Raw genomic sequence first — 20,000 nt, 5'->3', positions numbered from 1 at the left:
CAAGAAAGGGAATACAATAAGTATTTTGAATTCAATGAAAATCATGTTTGTTTGGTAGTATATATATATACGGAAGGAGATATATTTAAGAATTTACAAACGATTGGAGAGGAATAACTGACCTGTCTGTCTGACATTTTCTGTCTTGTTTGTAGCTATACATACATACATACATACATAAACATACATACATACATACATACATACACATATACATACATACATGCTTGCATGCATGCATACATACAAACATACATACCACAATACATACAACATACCCACACACGCGCACACCATATATATAATTATGTATAGATATATATATATATATAATATATATATATATATATATATATATATATATATATATATATATATATATACTGGCACTCCGTCGGTTGTGACGGCGAGGGTTCCAGTTGATCCGATCTGCAGAACAGCCTGCTCGTGAAAATAACGTGCAAGTGGTTGAGCAACCCGCAGACACGTGTACCCTTAACTCAGTTCTCGGACAGATTCAGCGTGACGCATAAAGTGATAAGGTTGGCCATTTGAAATTCATGTGCTACTCATTTTTGCCAACTGAGTGAACTGGAGCAACAAGAAATAAAGTGTCTTGCTCAAGGACACAATGCGTCGCCAGGTATTGAACTCACGACTTACAATTGTGATCCGAATACCCTAACCACTAAACTACGCACTTTCATATCTATCTATCTATCTATCTATCTATCTATCTATCTATCTATCTATCTATCTATCTATCTATCTATCTATCTATCTATCTATCTATCTATCTATCTATCTATCTATATATATATGTTTCTTTATTAGCCACACAGGGCTGACCATAGACGGGACAAATTGCAAGGTAGAGCTTTTCTTTTTTGAGATAAGAAAGGTGGGTTGGTTTTCGATCAAAAGGGATCGTAAATGGAAAGAAAGAGAAAAGCAAAAGAAAAAAAGAAAGAAAAGAAAAAAGAAAAAATCGATCAATAGGGATCGTTATCACAGAAATGTCAATGTAAAGTGTAAAGGGGAGGACAGGTGAGGTTTACCCGTGGAAAGAAAAGCCTACGGAAAAGACCACGGTAACCTCGGTCAATGAAGTCACATGTTATATTTTTTTACAAATAAGTAACTCTCTGTATTAATTTTTACGGTTCATAGGATCATAGTCAAGGTGGCTTCGTCATTCATACGTGCCATCCTTGCTACATTCACCCATCTGTTTTTTAAAACATTCACTAGACAAAACTTGCCTCTCTACTCTCACTTTCCTTTTCAAGTGATACTTGAAGAAGTTGATGAGAGATTGACCAGAGAGGAAAGTGTTTGTCTCTAATCCTTTCAGGCGCGTTCACCAGACAGACAGACAGACAGACAGACAGACAGGCAGACAGACAAACAAACAGACAGACAGACAGACAGACAGACAGATAGATACGAAGGGTCTGTCGTGGAAATATGTAGTCAGTACAAGGTGTTGATGTAGGAGATCATTTAACTATCTAGCAACCGCTACAGGTCTCTTTCACTTTCCGTTTACCAAATCCACTCACAAGGCCTTGGTCTGCCCGAGGCTGGAATAGAAATCACTTGCCCGAGCTATCATGCAGTGGGACAGAACGCGAAACAACGTGGTTGGGAATTAGTCTTCTTACCACACAGCTACGCCTGTGCCTATTTATCTATAAATCTAATTTTCAAAAAATCAAATGTTGTAGTTCTTGAACGTTAAAAACAAATATGTGGCTTTCTTATCAAACAAGTTGTCCACTCTTATTAAATAAACACAATATATGGATAAAAATAACATAAATAACGCTTTTCCAACATATAACGTTAATAGTATATAACTAGAATATTCTCTACCTCCCGCCAGTTTATGAGACTCTTGGAGATAAACATTAATAAAATGATATTTCTTTCATGATATACAGTAATCTATGAGAGTGGCATACTGGACAGAAGCCTGCTGTGTGATCTGATTGTTTGACTGATGTAATCAACCCAGATTGTTGTGATTTAATTTTTTTTTCCACTTCTTGGCTGCTTCCAGAATTTTTTTTTTGAAAGACATTTCACATTTTCATTTTTGTATTAGTTTTGAAAGATTCTTCATGTTGAAACGTGTGTTGAACCACATTTTGTTGTCTCTTGGGAGGGTGATTGTGCCAATAATAAACACACATGCTGGTTATATTTCACTTCATTTATTATTATTATTATTATTATTATTATTATTATTATTCAGTAGTCTTATTTTTATAACATGCTTTCTCTTCACTACCGAGCGCAGCTCTGTGTGCCTTGGATATGTGTTGTGGTTTGTTGTGATGCTCTGATGGTTATTGTATAGAAAGTGTTCTGCGTAGGGTGTGTGCAGTGCCTAGTAGTGCAATTTTCTGTATGTTGTATATATTTGTAAGTGCTGGTGTTTTTGTTATGTGTTTGTCTGAATATATTTTTTATCATGCCTAATGCGCCTACTATGATAGGAATTGTTTCTGTTTTTAGATTCCACATTAGAATAACCTCTATTTCTAGGTCTTTGTATTTTGAAAGTTTCTCCATTCCTTTTAGAGAAACGTTGTCATCTGCTGGTATTGACACATCAATTAGAAAGCATTTTTTTCCTTCATGATCTCTGACAACTGTATCTGGCCTATTGACCTTAATTTCTCTATCTGTGTGTATTGGCATATCCCAGAGTATGGTTGCTTTCTCGTTTTCTGTGACCTTTTCTGGTGTGTACTTATACCATCTTTTTTCTATTGTTATTCCATAGTGTTGGCATAGCTTCCAGTGTATGTAGGTCCCAACTCTGTCGTGTCTGTGAATATATTTCTTTTTATTTTATTATTATATTATTATTATTATTATTATGTTTTTCATTCTTCTTCAAATTTCTTCCGTTTCTCGCCGAGTGTTTTCCATACACCTAGGGCAGAGAAGGGCATTGTATGCATCCCAGATTACACGCGCAAATTACAGATAAAATATTTTTTAAAAATTAATAAATAAATAAATTCATGGATGGATGTTATTTTATTATTATTATTATTATTATTATTATTATTATTATTATTATTATTATTATTATTATTATTATTGTTGTTGTTGTTGTTGTTGTTGTCTTTGCACAGCTTCTAACGCTGGAGATGTACTATGATGCCAGCTGTTCACTACCAGTGAACTAAGGTAACACCCCTTATTTTTCGAGCACCATCCGGAGTATTCGAGCGGTTCCAAGCAGTACTGTTTTTTGCAAGTGCTCCATCCTATTTGTTCCATGTACTTCTCAACAACAATAATAATAATAATAAAAGGGGCGGATTGCTACCTAGCTCAGGTGCCAGGAAACCCCAAAATGGCAGAAATTCAAAAGATAGTGCTCATGGGAACTGCCCATATCCTACGTAATATACTGCCTATGTAATCTCAAATTTTAAAACAAACTCATAATTTTCTTATGTTTTCTTAAACATTCTCATGACCAATATTATGTGCATGACCAAATATATGACACCCTGGGAATAACACCAACTTGAATTTCTAACTTGTTGTCTCTTGAGGTCTCCGGTCGAGACTTGGAGCCAACTTGTATAAATACAAAGCAAAGGTCAAACATATAATAATAATAATAATAATAATAATAATAATAATAATAATAATAATAATAATAAGCTAAGTAGCTCACAAAATAATAATAAGTCGTGAGCCACTTAGTTAATTATTATTATTATTATTATTGTTGTTGTTGTTGTTGGTATTATTATTATTAGTATTATTATTATTATTATTATTATTATTACTCAGCTAGTTAACCATTTAGCTAATCGATTGTTTTGCTTGATCATTCGCTGAATCAAGGAGAAGGAATGACGATAACGCTCTGCGAAAACTCCGGTTCTTCAAAATTCCCCCAGCGTAGACCAGTGGCAATTAACTGAAGGCACTCACCTGAAGGTAATTCACTCAGGATGCCGAAAGAATGAGATATGTCTCGGGAGCTATTTGTAGATTAATCTGCACCATTAAATAGTCTGTCGATAAAAAGTTAGCTTGAATAACAGTCTATAATAACGAGAAAGTTGGTGCCTTTGTAGTAGTGAACTGAATTGAATAAACCGATGGAATTAATGGTGTTGAAAGAGCATTTGACTGAGATGGTGCCGTATGATGATAAATGGTTGCGACCATCAAGAGTAGCGTTTAGAGTAGAAGTTATTCCAGGCCAGAATTCAAATACCTTTGCTCTTAGAGTTATTCGTGTTTATATCTTGATGGTCAGCACGCTGAGCGTCTAGAATTGCTTACGAGAAAGATGGGAGAATCCCCGTGTGATCTCTAAGAATATGATGCCGTTACTCTTTTACTCTTTTACTCTTTTACTTGTTCAGTCATTTGACTGCGGCCATGCTGGAGCACCGCCTTTAGTCGAGCAAATCGACCCTAGGACTTATTCTTTGTAAGCCTAGTGCTTATTCTATCAGTATCTTTTGCCGGACCGCTAAGTGACGGGGACGTAAACACACCAGCATTCTTTCAGTTTCCGTCTACCAAATCCACTCACAAGGCATTGGTCGGCCCGGGGCTATAGCAGAAGACACTTGCCCAAGATGTCACGCAGTGGGACTGAACCCGGAACCATGTGGTTGGTTAGCAAGCTACTTACCACACAGCCACTCCTGCGTTGATCACTTAGAAGTCATGTTAACAGTTTAGATAGTCTTGCAAAGGTTCTGAAAGTTTATGTTTAAGTACTGGAATGATGCTTTTCATATTGGCCTATTTCGATAGTGTTGGTTCTAGGGAAATATTTCAGCAACACAGCTCTTGTCTTCTGATATATTGGATCATTTCAGAAGATATATCGTAATGGCTCTTCTTTAAGACTTCGTTGCCATGAACTTGTGGTGTCCTCCAGAGACTTGTTACCAAATATTTTCAGCTCTTGTTTATGGCCCGCTAATAATAACAATGTCACCACATCCCAGAAAAGTCGTGCTTTGTCCAGAACGTCTGCATCCGCTAAAACTTATTGTTTCAAATAACATCATCCATGACATGGTCTCTCTTTCTCTCTCTCTCACTCTCTCTCTCTCTCTCTCTCTCACTCTCTCTCTCTCTCTGCTCCAAGTCTGCTTTAGGTCTGTCTATCTATTTAAAATAGCTTGACAGTGATTTTACAAGGTCTGTCACTATCAGATGTTATTTCAAATCCTGCCAATAATGTCTACAGCTAATATGGATTTCTCAGGATTCAGTATAGGTTCACTAGACAGCCTAAAAGATATGACTATTGTTGGATGTCAAGCTAATCCTGTCAAACCGTCCAACCCATGACAGCTTGGGAAATGGACGTTAAATGATGGTGATGATGATGATGATGATGAGGATGATGATGGTGGTGGTGATAGTGAATCATTTTACTATACTTAATAGCAGATGGTGACTCTCATCTCGTGTTAAATGTAGTCAAATGACGAAGCGCTGTGATATCCTTACCAAACATCAAAGACCATCTTTTTGCCACGTGATGATATTGCTTAATGATATAATGAGCGTATACAGTGAGTTTCACATGTAGCAGCATACTCTCTCTCTCTCTCCCTCCCCCCTCTCTCTCTCTCTCTCTCTCTCTCGCTCTTTTACTTGTTTCACTCATTTGACTGCGGTCATGCTGGAGCATCGCTTTTAGTCTAGCAAATCGACCCCAGGACTTATTCTTTGGAAGCCTAGTACTTATTCTATCGGTCTTTTTTGCCGAACCGCTCAGTTACGGGGACGTAAACACCCCAGCATCGGTTGTCAAGCGATGTTGGGGAGGGGGGACAAACACAGACACACAAACATATACACACACATACACATACATATATATACATATATACGACGGGCTTCTATATGTGTGTATACACACACACACACACACACACACACCACACACACACACACACACACACACACACACACACACACACACATATATATATATATGAAGATGGCGAGCTGGCAGAAACGTTAGCACGCTGGGCGAAATGCGTAGCCGTATTTCGTCTGCCGTTATGTTCTGAGTTCAAATTCCACCGAGGTAGACTTTGCCTTTCATCCTTTCGGGGTCGATAAATTAAGGACCACTTACGCACTGGGGTTGATGTAATTGACTTAATTGTCTGTCCTTGTTTGTCCCCTGGTGTTTAGCCCCTTGTGGGTAGTAAAGAAATATATATATATATGTATATATATGTATATATATATATATATTATATATATACATATATATATATATAGATATATATAATATAGATATATATATATGGATGTGTGTGTGTGCGTCTGTGAATAAAACAGTCAATGTCATATCATTGAGGTGGTTTGTGTAGAACGTTGTTGGTAATCGTGAGAAATCGTTTGTTATAATGATTGCGTAATATGTTAAGTGGAAGCGAATATATAATATATTAGGGTTTTTGGATTTCTATGGGATTTGCTGCACACTGCTACCACATCCAGAATACACACACACACACACCACACACACACACACACACACACGTCCTCTTCAAGTAGCAGCAACTGAACTACATTCCTCAAAGATGCACTAGGAATCTCTTTCCCCGTAAGCTTTTGTAGATCCTAAAATTTATGTTGTCTCTACCAATAATATCTATCTATCTATCTATCTATCTATCTATCTATCTATCTATCTATCTATATATATAATATTATATATATATACATATATATATATATATTATTTGTCTGTCTGTCTGTCAGTATATCTATCTGTCTGTCTGTCTGTCTGTCTGTCTGTCTATCTATCTATCTATCTATCTATCTATCTATCTATCTATCTGTCTATCTATCTATCACACACACACACACACACACTCTCTCTCTCTCTCTCTATATATATAATATATATATATATATATATATATATATATATATATATATATCATACAATACATTCATACATACATATATACATATATATATCTATATATATATCTATATATATATGTATATACTTATACACGTACACATCACACACACACACACGTCAGGTTGTAACTATTCTGAGTACTTTCTCATCAGTAAACAGAATTTGAAATATATTTGAAGAAGCCGTTTGGTCTAATCGGAATCAACTATTGACCTTTAACTGAAGTTTAATTTCTCCTTTCGCAGCTGGACGGAATCTAATTCTTTTAGATTTTAACTTCAATGAATGGCACTAGAAATGTAAACCCAGGAACTTAACCATATTTGCGTAGCATTGTTGCTTTAAAATCGCAGAGAAGCATTTAAAAATAAAAGCGATGTATTATACACAACAGAAATAGTAACAACACTATAAGAACACCACCACCAGAAGTAGCAGTAGTAGCACCACCACCACCACCAAACCGATCACAACCAGCACCAGCACCAGCACCACCGCCACCACGACCACCACGACCACCACGACCACCACTACCACCACACCACCACGACCACCACCAACACCAGCAACTGTAGCAGCAGCAACAGCAGCCGTCCAAGAATTTGGACCTAGAGATCTCCATTTCCAGCGACTTCGAGGGCTACCGCCCAGTGGTGTCGGGCGTCGACGAAGAGCCCTTGACTACAACAAGACGACCAAAGTTCTTTTTATTTTCCAAGGTCTGTGGTCTCCCGCCCCTAAGCCCTAGACCATCACCCCTAATCACCCTTACCCGTCTTGTTGCTTAACAACAACAACAACAACAACAACAACAACAACAGCAGCCACAGCAACACCGGCTGTAGAGAAATATTAAAAAAAAAGAAGAAATGAATTAACGGTAGCAGATACATAGTGTGCGTGTTTTATTTAAACGTCCATTTGCTGCGGGGTAGCGTTCGGGGAAAGTTCCCAACTCGACGCCGTGCGTTAATTCACAAAACAACAACCACAACATCAGCAACACTATCAGCAAGACAACAGCAACAGCAGCAACAACAACAACAAAAACGACGATGACGACGACTGCGACACTAGTTAGCAAGGAAACCTCTACGTGGATGCTTGGCCTAGTAGAAACCGCAGCCAAACCACCCTCGAATTAAGTCTTATCGTTTAAATAAGGAAGAAAAGATTAAAACATTAGATAATGTTCATTATTTACATTATTTACATTTGACGGATATTTGTCCTCATCTTATTTGTTGTTAACATAACGTTTCGGCAGATATACCCTCCAGCCTTCATCAGGTGTCTTGGGGAAATTTCGAACCTAGGTTCTCATTCCTAAGGTATTTTTCAATGTTATTATTATTATTATTATTATTATTATTATTATTATTATTATTATTATTATTATTATTATTATTATTTTCAGGTCACTGCCTGGAATCGAACTCGGAATCTTGGGGTTAGTAGTCCGTGCTCTTAACCACTACGCCATATGCCCGTGGGCATATTGCGTAAAGGTTAAGAGCGTGGGCATGTGGCGCAGTGGTTAAGTGCGCGAGCTACTAACCCCAAAATTACGAGTTCGATTCCAGGCAGTAGCCTGAATAATAATAATAATAATAATAATAATAATAATAATAATAATAATAATAATAATAATAATAATAATCAGCAAAATCAGCAAAATGTGGAACCTGAAGACTAAAACAATACCTGTTGTTATTGGTGCCCTGGGAATGATAGCGAAAGGGGCTGATTGCTACCTAACTCAGATACCAGGAAACCCCAAAATGGCAGAAATTCAAAAGATAGTGCTCATGGGAACTGCTCATATCCTACACAAAATACTCTCTATGTAATCCCAAGGTTTAAAACAAACTTTTTTTTTAAATTTATGTATTAGATATTCACTATTACAACACCAAAAAAAAAAAAACTAGGCATAACAACAACGTGAACTTCCAACCTGTTGTCTCTTGAGGTCTCTGGGTGAGACTTGGAGCCAACTTGTACAGACATAAAGCAAAAGTCAAACATAGAATAATAATAATAATAATCATAATAATAATAATAATAATAATAATAATATAATAATAATAATAATAATAATAATGGTGCCTTGGGAATGATAGCGAAAGGGACTGATTGCTACCTAACTCAGATACCAGGAAACCCCAAAATGGTAGAAATTCAAAAGATAGTGCTCATGGGAACTGCTCATATCCTACGCAAAATACTCTCTATGTAATCCCAAGGTTTTAAACAACCTTTTTTTTTTTTTTAATTTTTAATTTTTTTTTTTTTTAATTTTTTTAATGTATTAGACATTCACTAGTACAACACCAAACCCCCCCCAAAAAAACCCAACAAATATATGGCACAGAACTTCCAACCTGTTGTCACTTGAGCTCTCTGGGTGAGACTTGGAGCCAACCTGTACAGACATAAAGCAAAAGTCAAACATAGAATAATAATAATAATAATAATAGTAACAACATCGAAAAAAACCTTAGGAATGAGTACCCAGGTTCGAAGTTTCCCCAAGACACCTGTTGAGGGCTGGAGGGTATATCAACCAAAACGCTGTGTTAACAACAAACAAGATGAGGACAAATATCTGTCGAATGTAAATAATGCAAATAATGAAAATAATGTACATAATTCCTCATCTCTTAAATATAGAACTGTATTAGATAATGTTGTAATAGACAGAAATTCCTGAAAAGATGATGTAGATTTGGCTGGAATCGATGTCAAGCATTGGCGCGGAGACGAGGTGCGGGAAGTCGCTCTACAAGCACAGGTGTTTAAAGGCTAATTTGTCTTATTGCTTATCATGACTGGTAATTAAAGTGGGCGTGGCACATTTTTCCTTTGCCCTCGGAGTACTGAGAGCCTTTGTTGCAGCATTTGGGTTTGAATATCTTTGGTCATAGATCTTCTCAGTTAGATCTCACATGGGGCAAACTGCTAAAACATCAACGACAGAAGCAAACACAAAAACAGCAAAAGCAAAAACACAAACAAGAACAAAAACAACAACAACAACAACAACAACAACAAAAACAACCACAGCAGCAGCAGCAGCAACGACAATAACAGTAATAGCATATTCTTATAGTATGAATTTCTAAAATTTATTGTATGATAAATTGAAAATAGTTGTATGACGAAATCCAGAAAAGAAAATTGATAAAGAAAATTGATCAGAAATATCGCAGTAAGACCAAGCTTTAACCTTCAAAGAAAATCACTCATGAATCACAGACTATTGTCGACTAATCAAAGCCGACCAACAATTAAAGACAAATAATCAAAGCGAAATATATTAGAAAGCCGGCATTTCTTCTCCACGACCATACAAGCAACATTCCGAAACTCCAGAGAGTATAACCCTGACAGAAGTCAATTATATTTCTGGTCAATCACTGACAGCTCAATTCAAAACGTCTATCGAATTTCCTTGGATATAAATACCATTTACTGGCATTAGAATTTGGAAAGAAGATCGAGAGTATTTGTATTATTGATAACCTACACAACTTCAATGAAAAGCTACCTTCTACGATTGATGTGTTCTCTTGTGTTCCTCTGGTTTGTAATCATTTAACGATAAAGTTGATGAAATGTGAAAAAAAAAAAAAAAAGAAGTTCCCTGCTCAATGTAGCTGTCCCCATTTTTACATGAAGACTAACAGGATAAACTTAGAAATAACTGGGGAAAAATAGCACGGCTTCAGAAATCAGAAATCAAAAGAAAAATCCCCCACGCAATCGATATTTGATGTCTGTCTGGAAAAGTTAAGATAGAAAGATTCAAGATAAGTAATTCAAAATAAAATTTCTCGTCGCCCGCCTCTTCTCCGAGCTTGCACAAAACTATTCTAGAGATGTGGCTGTGTCGATGTTATAAAGATGACAACGAAGGGAGAGAGAGAGAGAGAGAGAGAGAGAGAGAGGGGGAAAAATGATACGGTGATGACAATGGGGACGATGCTGCTGATGATGAGAAAGATGATGACGGTGATGATGATGACACTGATGACACTGATGACAATGATGATGATGATGATGATGATGATGATGACGGTGATGACAATGATGATGATGACGACGATGACGATGATGATGATGACAATGATGATGATATAGCAATTGATTCTGAAGTTCCAGTCGCAAATGTTAATTTTGTTTTGTTTTGTCTTCAGCATTTAATCTTCATCATTTGGCATTAAGAGAAAAACACGCAATATCAATTGTCTTTAGATTATTGATAGTCACTGATTCTTCCCGTGGATGAGAGAGAGAGGGGGAGAGACTGCGGGGGAGAGCGAGAGGAGGAGAAGAGAGAGAAAGAGACAGAGAGAGAGGGGGAGAGAGAGTGGGAGAGAGAGAGTGGAGGAGAGTGACTGCGAAAGAGAAAGGAACAGACAGGCAGATAAACATACAGAGAAGTGAGAGGGAGAGAGAGAGAGAGAGAGAGAGAGAGAGTGAGTGAGTGAGTGAGTGAGTGAGTGGGAGAGTGACACTGAAAAAAAGAGACAGACAGTCAGAGACGGAGAGAGAAAAAGAAAGAGAGACAGCGAGAGAGAGAGAGAGGGGGGACAGACAGACAAAGACAGAGAAAGAGAGGAAAAGAGAAAGACACACACACACACTCATATACACATACACACACATACATACACACACACACACGCGCACACAGATCAGACACAGAAACAAGCGATTCAAACTTAAACGGCAAAATAAAATAAAATGAGACATAATGAAAAAAAAAATATTGTTATATATATATAATATATAATATATATATATAATATATATGTATATATGTATGTGTATATATATGTGTATATATATATATATATATATATATATATATACACATATATATATTTCTTTTTCTCCCTCATGTTTTGCAACGTCGAGAAAATTCACGTAAGTTATTCTTGACCACATTAATAGGATTCCTGAAAATTGTCCTCCTCCGAATTCGGTTAATAATGTCGTCTGTTAAGTCATGTTTCATGTGCTCCTGGTTGTGATAAGAGATTTAAAAGCAGTAAGTAACCGGCATCTGTTTGGTTTATTTAATCGTCACTTTGTTACAAAATATTCATGGACATTTTCTGATTTTCCGTTCCCACATATTTTGACATTAGATTCGTAGATTCTGTTTGTTCATTCGGGATTTTTTAGATACTTTTTCTCTTCTCTGGTTACCATCGGGTCGACCGAAGATTTGTGAGTAGATTTGGTAGATGGAAAGTGAAAGAAACCCACGTAGACATATATACATACATACATACATACATACATACATACATACATACATACATACATACATACATACATACATACATACATTATTATGGCTGCCCCCTCGTTATCGAGTATGGTCATTGCACGAAGCTTAACTGTTACTGGTGCTGTGATCGAATGTGACATTTTAGTCCAGCCAAAGATCTACAAAGTCTTGTACAGAATTGGGAACTAAAACCTTTACCTGTAATAGCTGTAGTTGTAACTGTGTTTCATGTACCTTTGCATGTCGTTTAAGTCCTCCTGCCGAATTACACTCTACCACATACATATATACATACATACATACATACATACATACATACATACATACATACATACATACATACATACATACATACATACATACATACATACAGAAATGTTAACGTGAAGCTGAAGATCAGTGAAAAAGAGAATACTTCTGCTGAACTACTGAAAAATCTGCAGTTGCTCTATCCAGATTACAAGTTCAGATTTATACCTGTAATTATTGGGGACCTGGGATATGTAACACACTGCCTAAATACCAATCTTGAGAAATTAAGCTTCTCAAGACCAGAAAAGAGAAAGCTAATTCGAAGACTACAGAACGAATCCATCATTGTAACTGTAAAAATATGTAAAACTTTCCAGAAGTTTATCATTTAAATATATATGAGCATGTCTAGATATGTAACTATATGCCTGAGAATACATGCATAAAACATACATACATACATAATACATACATACATACATACAAAAATACCCTGTTGTTGATGTTGAAATTCCAATGAAGAAGCCTTGGATCTAGGTTAGAAACCGATTTTTATTGGCAAGAAATCTTGAAATAAACTGAATAATATACATACATACATACATACATACATACATACATACATACATACATACATACATACATACATACATACATACATACATACGTGTGTGTGTGTGTATCTTTTGTGTCAGTGTTTGTTTCCCAAACGCTGCTTGACAACGGGTGTTGGTTTGTTTACGTTCCCGTAACTTAGCAGTTCGGTAAAAGAGAAGGATTGAATAAGTACCAGGCTTAAAAAATAAGTACTGTGGTCGATACATTCGTCTACAAATTCTTTAAGGTGGTGCCCCAGCATGGCCGAAGTCTTAATGACTGAAACCAGTAAAAGATAAAAGGTGTCTCTTAGTTAAATGTAAAACTCTGGCATGTAATAATAAGGGTTTCAAAATTTGGGAAAAGGGGTTAGTCCTAACTCTTGACGGCTACTATACGTATTTTATCGATTACGAAAGGACGGAAAGCAAAGATGACTTCGGCAGCATTTGAACTCAAAACACAAACAGCCGAAAGAAATGCTGCTTAGCATTTTGCCTGCCACGCTAATGCTTCAGTCAGCTCACCGCCATAGTAATTGTAATAATAATAATAATAATAATAATAATAATAATAATAATAATAATAATAATAATAATAATGATAATAATACCGGCAGATGACAACGTTTCTCTAAAAGAAATGGAGAAACTCTCAAAATACAAAGACCTGGAAATAGAGGTAACTAGAATGTGGAATCTGAAAACAGAAACAATTCCTATCATAGTAGGTGCATTAGGCATGATAAAAAAATATTCAGACAAATACATAACAAAAACACCAGGACTTACAAACACATATAACATACAGAAAATTGCACTACTAGGCACTGCACACATCCTACGCAGAACACTTTCTATACAATAACCATCAAAGCATCACAACAAATCACAGCGCATACCCAAGGCACACAGAGCTGCGCTCGGTAGTGAAGTGAAAGCACGCTATAAAAATAAAACTACTGAATGATAATAATAATAATAAATGCCATGGCTCTCGTGGCTTCTGATCTTAACTGATTGGAAGTGTTATCATGTACATTGTTTTGTCTTGGTATAAAAGATGGGCTACAGCAAATATTCTGCTCAATACCACAGATTTGCTTGTCAATTGTTTGACCGTAACCAGTTGAGCATGTCCCTTAGTGGCTGATGATATGTGCATCTCTGATCATGAGCAGAAGTAGTGGGGGAGCATCATAGCCAGGTGTTGAGAGGAATTCTTTGGGGTTTGGATAATTCACCTCTGGAAACATAGACGGTTCGTTCAACATCCTTAAACAACCCTTATTCAGGGACCTTCTGAGCAGGATGGGCTACTCGACCTGAAGAAAATTCTAACTGGGCCCCACCTGCAAGGTCATGCGCTGTTTATCTTGATATGAGATCACCATGTCGCGCACATATGGTTGTGATGCATGTGCCTAGTGTACCCTTACGAGACAGGTAGTCATGATGGGTATGCTGGGCTTCGTATATTTGTACCCCAGTGTCACTTTGATGGCATGCACTGCTCTCTCATTCAATAATAATAATAATCTTTGGGATTTGAATAATTCACTTCTTTGGGGTTAGAATAATCCACTTCTGGAATTATTCTAACCCCTTAAACAGCCCTCATTCAGGGACCTTTTGGGTAGGGTGGGCTACTCAACCTGAGGAAAATTCTAACTGGGCCCCACCTGCAAGGTCATGCGCTGTTTTGTCAGACGCATTAGTGATTCGGCCAAATCACCGCCATAATTACGATCTTTTCCACTCTAGGCAAAAAGGCCGACGATATTTCATAGGGAAAGGCGTTAATCGATTACATCGACCCCCCCCCCCTAGTACTTTATTGACATTTTATTCTTGGTGACTTCGAAAAATGAAAAGCAAAGTTGAACTCGGCGGGATTTGAACTCAAAAAGTAACGATCCAGAAGATATGTAGCTAAGTACTTAGTCCACTGCTCTAAAGATTCCGCAAATTCACTGTTTTAATGTTTTTGAATTTATGCACAAGTTCAGCAATTTTGAGGGAAAGGGGTAAGTAGATTACGCAACCCCTAGTACTAGACTAAAACCTTTGGCCTTGGCGAAAATTGAAATCAGCACCTAAAATGCTTCAAGAAATGCTACAAAGTATTTATTCTGATAAACTAATAATTCTTTTCTACTCTAGGCACAGGCCTGAAATTTCTGGGGAGGGGGCCAGTCGATTACATCGATTCCACTATGCAACTGGTACTTAATTTATCGACCCCGAAAGGATGAAAGGCAAAGTTGATCTCGGCGAAATTTGAACTCAGAACGCAGCGACAGACGAAATACCGCTAAGCCTTTCGCCCGGCGTGCTAACATTTCTGCTAGCTCACCGCCTTATATATCCTTCTCTACTCTAGACACAAGGCCCGAAATTTGGGGGAAGAGGGCCAGTTGGTTAGATCGACCCCACTACGCAACTGGTACTTAATTTATCGACCCCGAAAGGATGAAAGGCAAGGTCGACCTCGGCAGAATTTGAACTCAGAACGTAAAGACAGACGAAATACCTATTTCTTTACTACCCTCAAGGGCCTAAACACAGAGAGGAAAAACAAGGACAGACAAACGGATTAAGTCGACTATATAGACCCCAGTGCGTAACTGGTAGTTATTTAATCGACCCCGAAAGGATGAAAGTCAAAGTCGACCTCTGCGGAATTTGAACTCAGAACGTAAAGACAGACGAAATACCTATTTCTTTATTACCCACATGGGCCTAAACGCAGAGAGGATAAACAAGGACAGACAAACGGATTAAGTCGATTATATCGACCCCAGTGCGTGACTGGTAGTTATTTAATCGACCCCGAAAGGATGAAAGTCATAGTCGACCTCAGCGGAATTTGAACTCAGAACGTAACGCCAGACGAAATACTGCAAAGCACTTCGCCCGGCGTCCTAACGTTTCTGCCAGCTCGCCGCCTTTATCAAGCGAACTAATGAAAACTCCTTCGTAGTAGTTTTGAACTTTTTCGTAATTTTACTCAGCGATATATTGGTAGTAAGAGATTTAAGATTAGTTAATGCGGCTGCAATTTAGAGTTGACAGAAAACCAGTTGCAAAAAGTATATAATCCACATCGGATGGTGTAGTCATAGATACAAGAGCAGCAATTCACGTGCATACAGGCAAGACAAAACATAAAAGAACTTGCACAAAGTGCAAATCCTAAGTAAGCACAATGAAAACCGGAAGTACCGCCATTATCTTCTTATTCAAAGCCATAACACTACACTTAATTTAGGCAAAGTCTGAAACCTCAGGCATTACATACTCTGAACAACCATCAATAACAAAATTAGCAAATGTTATACAGCGTAAACATGACTCACAAAAATATTTAAACCATAGAGCAATATTATACTGATGGTCTAAAAAACACTTTCATGGATTTAAAAAAAAAGTGTTACAAACATTATCACAATGCAGAATGTGATAGAAAAAAGCACAAATGAAAAATCCTAATAGAAACAGGAAGAATGTGCGCGCGTATGTGTGTGTGTGTGAGTGTGTGTGTGTGTGTTGTGTGTGTGTGTGTGTGTGTGTGTGTGAGTGTGTATTAAATATTACACTTTCATCATAGATATATTGGATGTCATGCTTGGCCTGGTGTTAAACAGCTATAACAACAACAACAACAACAAGAGGCAACATTACAACCGTAACAGAGAAGATAAAAATGTCAGATGATACACCCTTATAAGGCAGGCCATGTCAAATCACAACAGAGACCACATAACATAAATATACTTATGCCAAGTGATGAGCAGGCAGAATCATTAACATGTCTGACGGAAAGCTTAAGGGTACTTCTTCTGGCTCTTTACGATCTGAGTTCAAATACTACCCAGATCAACTTAGCTTTACATCTCTTCGGACCCAATAAAATAAAGTACCAACCAAGTACAAGAGCTGACGCAATCGGCTTGTCTCCTCTCCTCTCCGAAAAATTGATGGCCTTGCATCCTGCTACGGACCGGCGTCTCGTTCAGAAGGTATGTTGTAATCCCGGTCGCTTATACATCATGGAAACCGAGTTAGAAGCCTTATGAATGTTAGGGCTCGAGCAAAACAAACAAAAAAAAATGGTACCTCGCTGCCACTCAACGAAAATCTATGCATCCAATGTAAATAAACCACAAATGACACAAAAACACTGGTAAGACACAGCATACTTATGTGTTTAGTTGGTGACAGGATTTTGTATTTGTTTTATTCGTGACAATTCCACATATTCTCGGTCACCAGATTACATGGGTGGAAGAGAACTTGTTGACAGTTCGTAGAAGACAATGCTATGAAGATTATAAACAAAACATATTGGAAAAAAAAGATAATTGTATTTCAGGTTTCTTAAATGGCTGAAATAACTTTCATGATTCTACCATAATGTAATTGTTTCAGTCACAGATCAAGTCTCTTAAGAAATATATTTCTATCCAAAAGGATTTCTCATTTCGATATTTACATACCATTATTAATAGCTTTATGTGTGCTTCGAGATCCACTGTTTCAAAAAGGTAATTATTTCACGTTCTCTCAAATTTTTTTTAATTCTTATGACGTCAAACAATATATACATACATGCATATGTGTGTGTGTGTGTTTTCAAATCTCTACTGATTCACCAGAACCGATAAATTACAGGACTCAATACACATGTAGAATATTCTTTAATACATTATAACTGAAAGGCTCCGCTTGCCAGTACTCAGCGTTACTTGTTTCCGATCTTCAGCTGGTAAACCGAGCCTGGTTTCCTTTAGAAAAATCCACTGTCTGAATATTTTTTGAAATATAAAATGAAAGTTCGAAGAAAAAGCTTACCTTTATGTTCTGTTTGTAAATCTTTGTGAAGGATACGTGCGAAAACGGTTGATGACGATGGTTTATGTGTGTAGCTGAGTAATATAATGGGCCGCCAAGAAATAGTGGGTTCTCTGATAAGATTAGATACGTAAAAACATTGGGAACACAGCGTAAGAATAAGAATAGGGAAAGCAGCATTTTATGGTACAACCCAGTACTTAACCTAGCAATAAATACTAATATAGCTACAGAATTCCTTAATTTAAAAGATCACTATTTTCCTCCAGGGCATAAATATAGAAAAATATTGAATAGCAACTGTGTTAAGGTTACTTAGTCAGCTTGCAAGAATCTTGGTTGTTTTATCAGAGGTTATAATGCTGTAAGGCTGAATAGAAGAGAGATGCAGACAGGTAGCAAACATAGATCATGCAACTGTAAAATTTGTGAGTATTGTCCTCTAAACAGTAACTGCCTGGCAAAGTCGATAGTATACAGTGCTAACGTTGAATCAACCAACAGTAATGACCCTAAAATATATATTGGGGTAACGGAACTCACATTCAAAAACAGTTACTACGAGCACAAACGTTCATTTGTCAGCCTCGATAGAAAATGTGCTGCGGCTTTGTCGAATATGGTTCTCGCATGAGACAAGGCCTCATGAATTCAATATTACCTGGTTTATTATAGAGAGTGTGCAACTATCTATAATACAGGAACGGGAGTTTCAAATCAATGATGCACTGTAACTTTTGCTTGCTCGAAAAATTGAGAATTTTAACTCAAGGCAGTAATAGTTTGAACAAAAGAACTGAGCTGCTAACGCCCTGTATTCACGCGGTTAAGTATCTTTTATGCAAAAACAAGCCTCCTTGAATTTCTTTCGGGTTCATTAAAAAAAATTTTGATTTCGAAACTTTTAATTGATACGCTTTAGTAGTATAGTTGCGTGTCTATGTGTGTGTATATATGTATAGCTGTATACATGAATATATAATCCTATGTATATAAGTGTGTATGAGTGTGCATATATATATATATATAATATATATATATATTTATTTATTTATTTATGTATGTATGCGCATGCACAGGCGCATGCAAAATCAGTACCCACGTACATACCCATTGTTTTCTATAAACATTAATTGAAATTAGAAATATCATTATTTCTAATTCTCTCTAAAGGAGACTACGGCAGCCGTACTGGATATTAATAATTATCGCCAAGCTAACATGGCAGTCCAGATGAATAGGACGAATGCTGTCGTTGATTAGCTCCAAGAGGCCATCGCTTCTAGCTAGCTATGTGACACACAAACCTGTGTCCATTATAACCCTCGAACAGGGGAAGTCAGCAGCTTCCCCTTCTCGCTGGTCTAGCATCCACAGACTAGTTTCGAGGTGTTTGCCTCTTATCAATAATTGAAATTATTATTTAAAAGTATTATTTTGGAACATTGCTTCAACAGCAACACAGTTTAATGATTTCGCTTGTAGTGCAGTTTATGCCGTTTAAAATAACGTTACCGCGAGAACCAGAACAGGAGATCAAACGCGAGAGCATGAAGCAGTCGTTTTCGCAATTGTCGTTCACAGAGTTTTACAAACAGAACATAATGATAAGCTTTTTCTTCAAACTTTTATATCGTACGATTTCAAAATGAAAATTCAGACAGTAGATATTTCTCAAGAAAACCAGGCTCGGTTTACCAGCAGATGATCGGAAACGAGCAACTTTGAGTAATGGAAATCGGAGCATAAAATTCGTTGCAATTAGATATTCGATGTTCTATATGTTGGCAAAAAAAGCTGCCGAAAAATAGTGTATATCTAGAATATATATAACTCGTGGGTGATGTAGTTAATACTTGTCTGTTTTGTTTGCAAAATTAAAGAAGTTTTAGGTGTAACAAGCATTACATAACAACGGATGTTGTAACTTGAATGAACAAATATCTTAGCTTCGTTTCCATCATCGCAAAAAATAAATCAATGAAATACAGACCTTAGATATCCGAGATGGCGAAGGAAGAAAAAAAAATTAAGTCAAAAC

At 36.9% G+C, this 20,000-nt stretch overlaps 1 long non-coding RNA gene across 1 annotated transcript in view; it reads right to left on the bottom strand.

The window, feature by feature from the left end:
* Window positions 1–11,969: 11,969 nt before the first annotated feature.
* Window positions 11,970–20,000, bottom strand: part of LOC118766514 — a 19,704-nt gene continuing 11,673 nt past the window's right edge. Inside the window, exons 2-3 of the long non-coding RNA XR_005002451.1 lie at window positions 19,816–19,819; window positions 11,970–11,981 (exon numbers count right to left, since the gene is read on the bottom strand). This is a non-coding gene — a long non-coding RNA (uncharacterized LOC118766514). The remainder of the gene's footprint in view (window positions 11,982–19,815; window positions 19,820–20,000) is intronic.

This window comes from Octopus sinensis, linkage group LG1, assembly GCF_006345805.1.
Source record: "Octopus sinensis linkage group LG1, ASM634580v1, whole genome shotgun sequence".
NCBI lineage: Eukaryota > Metazoa > Mollusca > Cephalopoda > Octopoda > Octopodidae > Octopus > Octopus sinensis.
The sequence above is the reverse complement of the archived record's forward strand: the minus strand, read 5'-3'. Positions and strand labels throughout refer to the sequence as shown.